Source organism: Diabrotica virgifera, chromosome 4 (genome assembly GCF_917563875.1).
Source record: "Diabrotica virgifera virgifera chromosome 4, PGI_DIABVI_V3a".
In the NCBI taxonomy this organism is placed as follows: domain Eukaryota; kingdom Metazoa; phylum Arthropoda; class Insecta; order Coleoptera; family Chrysomelidae; genus Diabrotica; species Diabrotica virgifera.
The window spans coordinates 179,137,268-179,153,315 of NC_065446.1; the positions used below are offsets into that span (position 1 = coordinate 179,137,268).

The following is a 16,048-nucleotide window of genomic DNA, read 5'->3' on the forward strand; positions in this document are numbered from 1 at the left end:
CTTGCACTGGGATTCGAACCCGCGTTTATTCGGGTGCTTAGGATTTGAAGTCGAAGCCTCTGGCATGTGCGAAGATAGGCCAATAAACGTTTTACTGTTTGACAGTTCTGAATTTAATCAAATTAGTTTGATTTTTGTGAAATTAAAATATTAAAATACAACAAAATATAGAGTAAGAAAACAATGTATTAGATGAAGATTAGTAGAAATTATGTTGGTAATCAATTTATGTAAATCAAAGCATTACCTACTAGATAGGTACATACATTTTCCAAATAGGTAAGTACCTATGTAACAGCAATAATGGGCACAAGCGAAATGAGGTGGCCTGACTCAAGGTATTGTGACATAGAAGACTACAGAGTATACTATTCAGGATAAGAAAATGGTAAATATGAAAATGGAGTTGGAATTATTACACATAAAAGTATAGCCAAACATGTCAACAACTTCATACCAGTGAACGATAGCATCCTCCTGTTACAAATAAATACGTCACCGGTGAATACAAACATCATACAAGTCTATGCACAACAAATAAGCAACCTTTTAAGAGATATACCGAGACACGAACTCCTTATAGTCATGGGAGATTTCAATGCGAAAATAGGTAACGGAAAAGAAGGGCAACATATTGGTCCACATGGATTAGGAGAGAGAAATCAACGAGGAGAAACAATGAGTATCTTTGCAGCTGAGCATGACTTAATCGTGCTAAACACATTTTACAAACTACCACCTAGATGCTTGTATACGTGGAAAGCACCTAGAGACAACGGAGAATATATATGCTTGTTAACAAAAGATATCGAAATAGTTTCAACAGTGTTAAAACCTACCCGGACACTGATATTCAATCTGACCATAATCCTTTGGTTGGCGTGTATAGAACCAAGTTAAAAGAAAATACGCGGAAAAACTGTAAAAAACATGACATGAGAAAACTGAAATGTAGCGAAGTAAAAGAAATAGTCAGCAAAACATTAAATAGAAAATTCAAAGAAATCGATAATACAACGGAAAGCACAGAAGATAAGATAGAATCCCTTAATAAAACGATAGACGACATTAAAAACAATTTTATGAAGAACGAAGAACGTAAGAATAAGACATGGATGACGACAGAGATTCTGCAACTAATGAAAGAAAGAAGGAAAAATAAGAACGATAACTCCATGTATAAAACATTACAGCGAGAGATACAGAGAAAGATCAGAGAAGCCAAACAGAAAGAACTGGAGAAAAAATGCCAAGAAATCGAAATTCTGCAAAGTAAATACGACGACTTCAACGGGCATAAGAAGGTAAGAGAAATTACAGACAAATGTAAAAACAGAAGAATAAGTAAACTTGTTAATGACAATGGAGAGATAATCGTGGACAAAGAGAGTATCAATAATCATGCTTATTCTTTAACTCATTTCGATGATAGAAGTAAGGAAAATCGAATAGAAGTGGCCAAGTCGAATAGAAATAGTCAAAATCGGTATTCCATAACTCCCTCGGAATCTCTACAATCGGAATAGTGAATAGAAATGACTTCGACACCATTTACCCTGTCGAAATTAGATTTCGATAATCGGAATTGTGTTTGACACAAGCGCATTGTATTTTGTTTTGACGTTTATGTTCTATATCTACAAAAAATAATTTATTACTACTTATTTATCATTATTTATACTATTTTTACCTTTTGTATCTGCTTAATTTTTAGTCTGTGGTGGTATTTACTTAGGGAATTGTATATTTAATTTAGACATGTACGAGTATGCATCAAACCTAACCTTAAAATTGATTTGGCATCCGAAATTCAGATTCTGAATCCTGATTCTGAATGCTGAATGATTGCCAATCACAGTGTTGCCAAACATGTTTTGGATATTTCTTGTACAATTTCAATCAATGGCATAATGTACAAGAATAGATTAAACAAGAACGTTTAAAATATAAAGATAGACTTATAGCGTTGACTGATAAATATACTATACCAGTTTACTTGTATTTGTATTAATTAACGCTTATAGAAAAGAAAATAATTATAGAAAAGACGCCGTTTTTGGGAAAAGTTGTTTATCAGTTATTTTAGCGGGAATCAAATCTTAAGATTGTATATATTAGTAATATCTTAAATTATACATCTTAGCTTCATTTATCTTTTTTATTTATCAGTTTATCTTCTTTTTTATAACAATTTTAATTAACTTTGAATTAAAACCATTTATCATCTTTGAGGTTTTTGTGTCCAACATTTTATTGTTTACTTTTCAAAACTTTTCTTTTTTGTTATTTCAAAACTGTTTTTAAAAAAGCAACTGTATGTAATGTGATAATATGAAAAATTGAAGATATGGCAACGGTGTCGTATTTCAAATTTAGAACCAGTAACAAACGGGTCACAGAACACCAATTTTGCTTGACAATGCGGGGTTACCACCCCCGCTTGACCGCGTGAAATAGAAATTGCCGATTTCGATTTAACTTGCTTACGATGTGAGTTATAGAATACCAATCCAAACACGAAAATAACGCGATAGATATCAAACATTCCGATTTCGGGTAATTACGATTCGATTTGGTCATTTCTATTCGATTTGTTAAAAGTTACAGAATAGCCCTTTCAGGCCTGAATTTTTTTTTGAGTGAAAATGAAGTTTCCCTTTGAATAAATACGATATATGGTATCTAAGAAAGGTGTAAAAAATGCAGAAAAAAAATTCATTGTTTGAATCTGTCACAAATGACATGTCACGTTCGTGCGCTCTGGGCTTATGTTGTATGAATGCAGGATCGTAAGTGTATGAAAAAATTCATGTTTATTAAACGTAAAACACCATTAGGGCCAAATAAAAATTATTTTTATAATTGTTTAATATGCTATTACATACTAACTAAAATAGAACAAACATTTTTTGCTGAAATGTCATGTCTTCCCATTGCCTCTTTGCTGAAGAAGAGCTCGTTGAAGGAACAGGTTCTTCATCCAATGCAGGTCCTTCATATCATACAGTTTCTTTAATATCCTTGTCATCGGTGTTATTTTTAAACATCTAAACGTCAAAAGCAACATCATTTTCGCCATCTGAATCTTCTATTTCGGACTAGTTACCATCATTTAACACCTCTAGAGCCAAATCGTGGGTGAGAGGCACACCTGTAATAATTGGAAAAACTACTTTTATCATTAAAATATAGAAAAATTAATAAAAAGTCAAACCAATAAATATTTAGTATTTTAATTTCCTGTTATTGAAAATTGAATGTGTGACGGCAACTCACTATCGTGATATTCAAATTTTACGGGACAAGATCTCTACAAACAAACCAATAATTTCTTAAATCTTGTTTATTATCTTGAAGTCGAAACTTTATCTATACCACAACCCCGTTACAATAACATAAACACTTATAAAAAACAAGATATCTTTTACTTACCTTTATCGGTTTTGTCGTCAAAATACACAGCCTTCTTTATAGGGTATTCTATTGCAAACTAAGCGCGAATTAGTTAAATAATTTCAGTTACTCTGATAATACACGATAGACACAACATATTGATGTCATCTTTCCTAGTAAAAATATGTTTATTTTGATATTGATACCCACATAAACATGATCTCACGATCGTGTCAGCCGGTCACGAAAGGGATAGGGCTGAATACCTGGAAAAATTACATACGAAATTTATTTTTTGATGAGAGGGAGAACCAGTACCCAATACCTATATACGAAAACAGGACCACCTATACTAGTAGCAGAAATGAGAGCAGCCATAATATCACTAAAAGAAGGTAGAGCTCCAGGATCAGACGGAGTACAATCTGAATTTCTTAAACTTCTTGATGATGAATCTTTACGAATACTATGTAAAATCTTCAATAATATCTATGACACAGGCAATATCCCAAAAGATTGGCTAGTTTCAGAATTTATTACCTTATCAAAGAAACAGGGAGCAAAAAGTGCGGAGAATATAGGCTAATAAGTCTAATGAGCCATACATTAAAACTTTTTCTTAAAATTATATATCGTAGAATATACAAGCTATGCGAAGAGAGAATGCAAGACACACAGTTTGGATTCATGAAAGGCGCAGGTACAAGAGATGCACTGTTTAGTCTACATGTTTTATTTCAAAAATGCAGAGATATGACTTGCGATATTTACACCTGCTTTGTGGACTACCAAAAGCATTTGATTCAGTTCAACACCGAAAAATGATGGATGTTCTAACAAAAGCCCAAATGGATGATAAAGACCGACGTATAATACAAAATTTATACTGGAACCAATCAGCCACAATAAGAACGAATCTTGGAGGTGAACCAACGGAAGCGATCTAGATTCTACGAGGCGTTAGACAAGGTTGTATACTTTCACCTATATTATTAATTTAACCTATATTCAGAGGAAATATTTAGTGAAGCCTTGGAAAATTGCAAACATGGAATACTTCTAAAAGGAGAACGCCTAAACAACATCCGCTATGCAGACGACACCGTTTTTTTTTTTGCAGGCAGTTTGAACAGTTTACAGCAACTAATAAACAAAGTAAATGAAGTGAAAGATTTGCACTTCAAGTAAATATATCAAAAACTAAATTTATGATCATCAGCAAAAATAAAATTAGAGACGTCCAACTACTTATCAATAATACACCAGTGGACCGAGTAAAACAGTATAACTATCTTGGAACAATAGTAAACGAACAATGGGATCCCTCACAAGAAATAAAATGTAGAATAGAGAAGGCTAGGTGTGCATTCAATAACATGGCCAAACTCTTTAAAAGCCACAACCTTAATCTGGAGATAAAAATAAGGCTCCTACGATGTTATATCTTCTCAATATTGTATTACGGAGTAATACGGACACTCACTGAAGCAATGGAGAAACAACTTGAAGCATTCGACATGTGGCTATACAGGCGAATCCTAAGGATATCATGGACGAACAAAAAATAACCAACGAGACCGTATTACGAAGAGTGGGCAAAGAAAGAGAGGTGATGTATTCCATTAAAAGGAGAAAGTTAGAATATCTCGGACACATAATGAGAAACGGCACTAAATACAGATTACTGAAGGTAATCCTTCAAGGTAAAGTATTCGGAAAGCGAGGAATTGGGAGAAGAAGAATATCATGGTTAAAGAACCTGAGGAAATGGTTCTCCACAACAACAACTAATCTACTTAAAGTATCAGTTAATAAAATAATTATAGCCAGAATGATCGCCAATATTCGAAACGAATAGGCAATAAAAGAAGAAGAAGAAGTACCTATGTAATTTTTTATTACAATACTGAAACATTTACAATAATTACGTACCTGTTGCTTTTAAAAGCTATTTAAAAAGTCACTACAATTATAAAATTGCTTTTTTCTCTGTTCTCACAACAATAAAAACTAATATACACAACATTTGCTTACCCATAACCGACATATTGAATAATTCTTGACAGGTCATTATAATTAAACAATCAGAGCCCGTATAACGTTTGAACCGCGCTCAGGACCAAGACTTTGGATGAATTCGCGCACATATTTATAAATTTACTCCCAACGCGCCTAAAGAAGTATACTTAAAAAATGACAAGATACCTTTCTTGTTTAGAATGGCCCAAAAAACCTACTAAAAAAATATTTTCCGGAGGAAAAAAGGTGATCTTTTGTATTCGTTTAAAAAAATTGTTTTAACAATTTCTGCCCAAAAATTTCGCACCGCACCCTTTAGATTTGTTTAAACGAGACATTTCTCAATAGGAATCTGCAAAGAAACCGAATCAGAAATTTTTTCAGACGGGAACGGTCTCACCACATGGACTAAGATGAGTCTGGCTATAAATAGTTCTGTCGAAAGAAAACTTACTTTTTATTTTCGAGATTACTGTTTAACTTTTTATTTTTTTTTTACAAATTAAAGGGAAATTCTAAGTGATTGGCTGTATACCATAGTTAAAAAACTTAATAGAAGTGAAAAATTTCGGTTTGTATAATGGTATATAATTTTAATTAAAAAACTTTAAAAAAAAGTCATCCAAGTGGATTATAAAACATCTCAACATTTTCAATCTAGTCAGATCATCTTCAGTGACCTAGAACGAAGTATTTCCACGTTAAATTAATGCAAAAGGGTTAAATTGTGACTGTGTTAACAAAAAAACCAATGTGGTAAATACTTACATTCTGAATAGTAATTGAAACTAGCCCACTAGTTAATGTATAGCCTTCAAAATTACATAATTATTTCTTAAATTGTGCTATTGTAGTACGGCACAATGTCGATGTTAATATATTATGATATTAGTACTCGAAAGCAGCATGGCTTCCCTGCTCGAAAAACCTGAAATGGTACTTGTCAAGGTGAGTGATACTTAGATCAATAATATCTTATATTCAACGTTAATTCATAAATTTCAATTAAATTTCAAAATTTAAAAACTACATTAATTATGTGTCGTAACCAAAAATTGACTCTTCTTCTTCTTTAAGTGCCATCTCCGCGGCGGAGGTCGGCAATCATCATAGCTATTCGTATTTTAGAGATGGCTGCTCTGAAAAGTTCATTTGATATACATCCGTACCACTCTCTCAGGTTGCGCAGCCACGATATTCTGCGTCGCCCTATGCTTCTCTTTCCTTGAATCTTTCCCTGCATAATCAATTGGAGCAAGCTGTATCTCTCTCCACGTGAAATATGTCCGAGATATTCCAATTTTCTTGTTTTGATGGTATTTAGGATTTCCATTTCTTTATTCATCCTTCTCAGAACCTCTTTGTTTGTAACGTGTTCTGTCCACGATATTTTCAGAATTCTTCTGTACACCCACAGCTCGAATGATTCTAGTTTTTTCATTGATGCAGCATTCAAGGTCCAAGCTTCCATTCCATAAAACAGAGTCGAGAAAACGTAGCACCTAGCCAACCTAACTCTTAGCTCCAACTTCAAATCTCTTGTGCAGAGCACTTTCCTCATTTTGTTAAAATTTGCTCTAGCCTTTTCTATCCTGATTTTGATTTCCTGTAAGTAATCTCCTGTGGAGTTGATCATTGTTCCAAGGTATGCATATTGATCGACTCGTTCGATATTGGATCTGTTGATGACGAGATTTTCGTTATTTCTTTGAGTTTTCGATATTCTCATAAACTTTGTCTTCTTGACATTCATTGTTAGCCCATATTCTTCTCCAAACTCTGCTATTCTGGTCACCAGCCTCTGAAGATCCCCAATATTTTCAGCTAAGATGATAGTGTCATCCGCATATCTAATGTTGTTAATGGGAACTCCATTTACCTTTATTCCAGTTGTTTCACCATCCAGAGCTTTTTTCAAGATCTCTTCCGAGTAGGCATTAAAAAGAACCGGCGACAACACGCATCCCTGTCTCACTCCACGTCTGATTTCAATTTCCTCCGACAGCTGATCGTTAACACGTACTTTTGCTCGTTGCTTATAGTATAAATTCGATATAATCCTGAGGTCATTGTAGTCCAGCTTCCTTGATTCCAGAACATGCATTAATTGTTCATGTCGTACTTTGTCAAATGCTTTATTATAGTCAATAAAACACGCATATATATATATATATATATATATATATATATATAATATGCTTTCTGTTGTTTTCCGGGTTTGACTCCGCGTTGAATAATTTTGGTTTTGATAAAAACCATTATTTTGACGACGTTTCGGCAAGATCTCACTTGCCATTGTCAAGTCAGGTAGTTCCGCTTCTCGCTGCTGCTTGAAGTAAACTGAATTTTTACTCACGATACCGTCGCTTATGTAGTTGATCCTGATGCTGCTTGCCCTGCGCGAACTCTGGCTCTTGTTATTGGTCCGGTGTAGGTTGCAGTCGTCGGCGGGATGTTACGCGTGGATGTTGCGGCCTGATTTATTTTGGTCTTTTTCTTCAATACCGTTTTCCAAGTTGTAGGAAACCGTTGCGCATCATCTCTTTGGTTTAAGCCGTTGGGATTTCTTTCAATTTCTATCGATTCTCTGATTTCCCGTTTTCTTTTTATTTCGAGGTTAGCTAACATCGTTGTTTGGTTCAGGTTTATTGTGTGTCCTGTATTTGTGACATGTTGAGCCAGGGATGACGTGGTTTCTCCCCTTTCGATAGCATTTCGGTGTTCTTCTCGTCTTACCTGGATTCTTCGGTTGGTCTGTCCAATGTACGACTTTCCACAATCCCCACACGGAATCTCGTATACACCTTGGCTTTCTAACGATATTTTGGTCTTTGGTGTTGGTAAAATAGTTGAGATCTTTCTGTCCGTATTAAATATCGTTTCTATGTTGTGTTTTCTCAGCACTCTCCCTATTTTCTCTGTCGTACCCTTCACATATGGCAGAATGGTTTTGCCGATCGGCTTATTGTCTTCTGTAGGGTCCTTATCTCTTCTTCGAGCATTTTGAGCTTTTTCGATGTTGTATGTTGAGAAGCCGTTTTTTCTTAACGCTGTTTTCACGTTATGCATTTCTTCATTTTGATGTTCTTGGTCTGTCAGTCTTTCGGATCTTGTAATCAAGGTTTTGATGACTGAATGCAATTGTGCAGGATGGTGGTGTGAAGCAGCATTTAGATATCTATCGGTATGTGTCGGTTTCCGATACACTGTATGGCCTATGTGTCCGTCTTGTTTCTTTATTATTAACACATCTAAGAATGGAATTTGATCGTTTTCTTCCAGTTCCATGGTAAACTGAATTTTATGGTGGATATTGTTGATGTGTTCTAAAAAAGCCTTTAGTTTTTCTTCTCCGTGGGTCCAGATAATAAAAGTGTCATCCACGTATCTAAGCCACAGTTTGGGTTTGTATTCAGCTGTTTCTATTGCCCGCTGTTCTATTTCCTTCATAAACAAGTTCGCTATTACTGGTGACAGTGGAGAACCCATCGGTGCTCCCTCAATTTGTCTATATCTTTGTTTCTTATAGATGAAATAAGTGTTATTTAAACATTGTTTGGTTAGGTTTAGTGTATCCGGTGATATTGGATACTTTTTGCTTATGATGTCCAGTGATTCATCTATAGGAACATTCGTGAAAAGTGAGACAACATCGAAGCTGACTAGCAAATGTCCCGGCTCAAGAGTCACACCTTTTATACGCTCGATGAAGTGGCTCGCGTTCTTGACGTAAGAATCCGCTTCTTCCGCGTATGGTTGCAGCTCCTGGGCCAGAAATTTCGCCAGCGGTTGTAAGGGAGATCCGATGGAACTCACAATTGGTCGCAGTGGTAATCTTGCCTTGTGTACCTTGGGTAGGCCGTAAAATTTTGGGCATCTAGATGACTTCTCTCTAGGTATGAGATGGACCTGTTGTTCTTTATTGATATTTGAGGCTTTGATCTTGGCTTTTGTTATTTTCTCTAGATAGGTTGTCGGGTCTGACGAGATGCTTTGATATGTTGTATCATTTAAGATGTCGTTTATTTTTGTTTCGTAGTCTTGAATATTCATCACTACCGTAGCGTTGCCTTTGTCAGCTGGAAGCACGATGATTTCTTTGTTGTTCTTCAAATTATGTAAGGCTTCTTTCTCTTCCCGTGTTAAATTTCTTTTTGGTGGTTTAGCTGTTCTTAATATTTTTGATACGTCTTGGCGTATGATCTCGGCTGTTTCTGCTGGGAGATTAGTAATTGTAGTCTCTACCTCAGTAATGATGTTTTCTACGGGAATGTATGTAGGTGCAACAGCAAAATTGAAACCTTTTGCAAGAACACTATTCGTGGCTTCATCCAGTGTCAGATTTGAAAAGTTATATACTAAATTGTTTGTTTCTATTTGTGGATTTTCTTTCTTTTTTGGCCGCTGTTGTAGTAACAAATTTTCAAACTTTTTAATTTGTTTGGTCTTAGGGAGATCAGCATCTGTTTCTGCTCGAAAATTTGTCAGTTGTTCAAAGAAATTCCATAATGTTGGATGGATTGTGTTACTTAGTTTAAGATGCAGCTGTAATTATTCTGCATTCATTTTGTCGATGTCTCGTCTGGTATCATGGATTGCCTCTCTAATAAGCGCCAGGCTTCTTAAGATGTTTTTAGTTTTATAGTTGTTTTTGTGAAAAGTGAGCTTCATACAAGTCGGTATAATGCTTTCGTCACGGCAGCGTTCTAAAAACGTAAGGTTGCATAACAACGTCCTTCGTTTCGATCGTAGTTTTTCGTATCTTCTGATGTCTGGTAGAATTTCCTCCCCGTAGAGGTTAATTATGTTACACTTGAAGTTTCCTCGGGAGCTATATGTGCTTTCTGTTGTTTTCCGGGTTTGACTCCGCGTTGAATAATTTTGGTTTTGATAAAAACCATTATTTTGACGACGTTTCGGCAAGATCTCACTTGCCATTGTCAAGTCAGGTAGTTTCGCTTCTCGCTGCTGCTTGAAGTAAACTGAATTTTTACTCACGATACCGTCGCTTATGTAGTTGATCCTGATGCTGCTTGCCCTGCGCGAACTCTGGCTCTTGTTATTGGTCCGGTGTAGGTTGCAGTCGTCGGCGGGATGTTACGCGTGGATGTTGCGGCCTGATTTATTTTGGTCTTTTTCTTCAATACCGTTTTCCAAGTTGTAGGAAGCCGTTGCGCATCATCTCTTTGGTTTAAGCCGTTGGGATTTCTTTCAATTTCTATCGATTCTCTGATTTCCCGTTTTCTTTTTATTTCGATGTTAGCTAACATCGTTGTTTGGTTCAGGTTTATTGTGTGTCCTGTATTTGTGACATGTTGAGCCAGGGATGACGTGGTTTCTCCCCTTTCGATAGCATTTCGGTGTTCTTCTCGTCTTAACTGGATTCTTCGGTTGGTCTGTCCAATGTACGACTTTCCACAATCCCCACACGGAATCTCGTATACACCTTGGCTTTCTAACGATATTTTGGTCTTTGGTGTTGGTAAAATAGTTGAGATCTTTCTGTCCGTATTAAATATCGTTTCTATGTTGTGTTTTCTCAGCACTCTCCCTATTTTCTCTGTCGTACCCTTCACATATGGCATTATTCAACGCGGAGTCAAACCCGGAAAACAACAGAAAGCACATATAGCTCCCGCGGAAACTTCAAGTGTAACATATATATATATATATATATATATATATATATATATATATATATATATATATATATTTATGCACAGATATCAAAGTGAGGTCCTGACATTACGCGCACTTAGTGAGGACCGGTAGAAAACGTAGACATAATCGTTTCAACTCTTCATAGTGACCTTGACAAGTAAATAGCAATTAAAAAATGACGAGTATACACAAAAAAAATTACGTATATGTGCCCCGTATTGTTCAAGTATATTGCCACCCAAGTGAGGCCATTATACGCAGCTATTAAAGTGAGACTGTATATACTTTTTCGTTATGCGCACAAAGTGAGGACAACTTTACGTGTATATTTCCTTACAGCTCATCAAGTGAGGACCATACAGTGTTGTCGATAAATATGAGATTAATCGTTTCTACTGCCTTTTTCTGTATAACACAGTAAGAATTATTATTGTTTCGATGTTTCAGTCACTTGTAGTTATAAGAAGATGTGGACTCTTTGTTCTTGCTCGTACTGTTTGTTAATTTTATAACATTTTAGTACCTCAGCATTAAATCACGGTAGCCTTATCGGAGACTAGCGTTAATAAAGAAATAGTTTTATATTTTTTAATAATTTACGTTAAAGATGGATAGGAAAGCAAGAATTTTGAAAATAGCGTTAGTTGAGACCAATAATAATCAAAATGGAGGACACAGTGATAGTTCAGTTATGTGAAATTTATATTGAACTTAACATATAAATATAAAAGCCCGACTTTTGATCTAAGGGGAATACAGTTTTTACGGTACATACATATCTGTCATTTGTCAACCCCCTCCCTTCCATTTCCCCCACCCCTTATTTTTAAATAGGGAAGAGGGGCGTGTGCTAGCTCATTTGAAAGGATATTCAATTCTCTATCCAGTATTATTAACATTGACATAATTATCTATACAGAGTGTATTTTAGTATAGGTACTGTTGCCCCTGTCGATTTTCATTTTGAAATGAAAATTTTAGAACCTTAATTTTAGTATACAAGATGATTTACTTAATTTAATTAAACTTAATGTACCTTTTTTACTGACTTAATTTTACAGTTATTCCACTAGATGGCAAATACAGTGAATATTTGCATATGTTTTATTTCGAATAATCATTTTAAAATAGTTTTAGTTTTCTATTTTCTCTGAAAATTGTTGCAAGCTTCTTGTTCTTATACTTAAAATCATGTCACTACAAATTTATACGAGACTACATATTAAGAGTATAGAAAGTATTATAATATATGACATACATGCTTTTTTCCATTTATTGAAGATATTTCACCTTATCCTGAAACAATGCAATGTGACCAAGTGTCCTCAACTAAAAAAATATATCCCACTATTTTGATATTAAATGTATATTTTGTACTATAAACCGCATTGAAATAGATTGCAACATGTGTGCGTGGTTGGGATATTGACTGCGAAACCTAAGGCTTCATTCGCCTAATCATATTTACCTTTGATTCTTATAACAATAAATAAAATTGATTAACATTTTATATCAATATTATTAGTGTTTTTAAACAATATCAGTATGATATATCAGTATGATAAAGTCAAGATAAACAATACTATAACAGAAAGCTTTGAGGTCAAACAAGGACTGCGACAGGGTGATCCATTATCGCCTATAATGTTTAGCATATTACTAGAAAAGGTTATACAGGAATCAAACATTAATAGAACAGGTCTGATCTACCACAAAAAACATCAGTGCTTGGCATTCGCAGACGATTTGGTAATCTTGGCTAGGAGCAAAATAGAACTTATAGAAACACTCATGAAACTCGAGGAGAGGGCAGCAACCAAAGTATTGTATATAAATGAAGCAAAAACAAAGTATATGGAATGGACAAATAAGCAATTCGTTCGGGGGCAATACATAACAATGACAACAGCGAAGGGAACACAGTATAAATTCGAAGAAGTTGAGAGATTTGAGTACTTAAGAACTGTCTTCACAAGAGATCCTAACTGTGAAGAAAATATACAAAAGAGAATTATGTCGGACAACCGCGCTATATTTGCTTTTAATGGGTTGTTAAGAAGTAAACATATATCACGAAGAGCAAAACTAAGAACTTACAAGACCGTAATAAGGCCGATAGTAACGTATGCTTCTGAAACATGGGTCACAACAAAAAACATCAAGAGTTGTTATTAGTTTGGGAGAGGAAAATGCTGCGCAAAATCTTCGGTGGGAAAAACTTAAATGGACAATGGGTAAGAAGAACAAATAAGGAACTAACTGAGCTCTATCAAGATCCTAACATACTAGCAGTAATTAAGGCGCAAAGACTTAGATGGTTGGGCCATGTGCAGAGGATGATTCCATCTAGAATTCCCAGAATGGTACTATCTAGTGCATTGGCAGGGAAAAGACGAAGAGGAAGACCGAGGTCACGATGGAGTAATGGAGTTAGAGAAGATATGAGAAGAATTAACTTAAGGAACTGGGAAACAAAAGCGACTGACAAAAGGGAGTGGAAAAGAATAGTACATCAAGCCATGGGCCTACTAGGCTCGTAGTGCTTACATATTATAATATCAGTTTTCTAATATTATCCAGTTCCATATCCAGTTCCGAATCCAGTGGTTATATTTCTTCCGTATTGTTTAGTTTCGCTTCCAGTGATTGTATTTTTTTTCTTGTTTTTTTTTTGAAATATTTATTTATTATTTTATTACTATATTTTTTTATTGTGCTCATAATAGATTGCAACATTGTCTACAGACATGAATGCAGTAACAATAAATAAAAAAATCGGAGATCCACACCCCGGATTTGAAATCGAAACCTCTGCTTTACGAATCCGAGATCCGAGGTCTACCCACTAGGTCACTAGGCTATCGCTCTTAGACAATATTTTTTCCTGAAACGGGGAACTTTTAAAGCCGGGTCTAGACTATGTAACAAAACATGCTAATAACAAAGTTGTACAACAAATTTGTTGTACAACTTTGTTATGTAACTTGTTAATAGCATGAGTATCCAGACTATATAACAAAAAACAAAACAACAACATGAGCATAAAGTTTGCAGCATTTTAGATGGATAGCTGGTGGGTTAGGTAGTATATAAAATTGCGTCATATAAGTATGGAGGATCTCTTCATAGCAACAGCAGCTTGTGTAATATTGTGGAGGCGACACCGGCGTGTTAAATTAATATTTTGGATGTGTCCTTCATTAGCAGCTCGAGCAAAATATAGGTAGTGGTACAGCTCTTTTAGCTGATCTGGAAAGAGATAACATAGACCCATCGACAGGAGACATTAAATGTGATGGCAGTTTTAAAAACTTCTTAAGAATAGAAAGTTCTGATTTTGAATTTCTTATAAATGAAATCGGCCATAAAATAGGCAGGAAAGACATTTCGAGATGCAATTCCAGTAAGAGAAAGATTAACAGTTATATTATTAGCAAAGTATATGAGGCGTTCTTTGCAAAAACCCCAGTTGTCCTTTTTTTTCGGAAATGGACTTATGGCTTCTATGGATTGAAGGACTAATTACCTACGTTCCTTGCGTAAGAAACTTGCATTAAAATTACAGTAGTTCAAAATATAAGCGACAAAAATATAGACGATTCCGCCTAAACCCCATATGTCAAGCGCAATTCCCTTCAAAACCATAGTTGTTATTGGTGTTTTTGCGGGAAACTTTATCGCTTGGCTGTCAGAACCGTGGGCTGTCAGTAGGTTTTTATAGGTTAAATATCCTTCGAATAGTTATGTTGCGTGATATTATAAGTAAACACCATTTTTAGTTCATTTTTTATTTTGGTTTATTACTATAAATATCGTTTTTCCTATAAATTAATGAAAAATTCCTGCAAAAACCCTATATGTCAAATGAATAAATGTCCTTCATAAATAAACAAAAGGAAAAAATAATGTTATTTATATTGTAAACTGTGTGTAATCATCAAAATAATAAATCACTAATTTGAGAATTTCCGTAAACTTAATAGGGTTCAATTAAATAACTTTTTTTTAAATATCTCCGATGTTGTAAAAAGTGACATATGGGGTTTTTGCAAAGAACGCCTCATATTTTTTAAACTTTTTACTCATTGTTTCAGAGAGGAAGTATAACATTTCTGTAGAATTTAATTCCTCAGTATTATCGTCTTCACCTGTTCATGATTGAGTGTCACTGTCTGTTTGAATTGGTGTAGCTGGAGAAGTAGCGGATGTAGGTGTAGTGGACGGAATAGAAAGGCTTAGATATATTGTATGATTGAGTGCCTGTTTGAGTAGCTGATGAAGCAGTCTGCATCTGTGTAGCGAATGAAGTGAATGTTACAGGTTTTATGTCTGAACACTCTGCTCTGTGGAGAATAGTATTTATGTCAAATTTAGAGTTGATTTGCACCGATTTGCTGTTAAGGTTCCGCGTACTGCTTTTCTTTTGTTGGCTTGAGTTATAGGCGTACGTGCATTGCATTAGTTTTAACTACAGTTTCTGTATCTATTTTCACTTCTATTTCAGTCTATTCATCGTGTTTTTTATTTGTTTTTTAAATCAATAAATGTAGCTCATCCCATAGCAATCCCATAATACTCGTTACTTACGAAATAGCTCAATTAAATGAGTAGTCAGTTCTTTCGACAATTTCATCGCGTAAATAACCCTACGTGAACAGAGCAAAGAAAAATCTAGCACAATCACTCCAGAATGAACAAGGCGATATGACTCCAACGGTTGCTGCTCGCGTAGGTACTATGCCAGAGAAATGTTTCAATAACATGTTTTTAGGTGTAGATCAGTCGCGGTGCGGTTTTATAACTTTCTTTGATGTTTACCGACATCTGTTGGATAACATAAAACATGCTATATAGAACACTGTGTTTTAAAACTTGTTTATTTAAAATTTTGTAACAAGTTACAAAACTTTGTTATTTAACATGTTTTGTTACATAGTCTGGACCCGGCTTAACGGTAACTTCTTATAGGTAATAC

At 35.0% G+C, this 16,048-nt stretch overlaps 1 protein-coding gene and 1 long non-coding RNA gene across 4 annotated transcripts in view; both read right to left on the reverse strand.

The window, feature by feature from the left end:
* LOC126883268 (transcriptional regulator ATRX-like) overlaps positions 1–16,048 on the reverse strand; it is a 442,769-nt gene that overhangs the window by 46,555 nt on the left and 380,166 nt on the right. The window lies entirely within an intron of this gene.
* LOC114330729 (uncharacterized) lies at positions 2,845–4,057 on the reverse strand. The gene is made up of 2 exons (XR_003652522.2): positions 3,433–4,057; positions 2,845–3,151 (listed from the first exon to the last, which is right to left on the reverse strand). It is a non-coding gene; the product is annotated as an uncharacterized LOC114330729 (long non-coding RNA).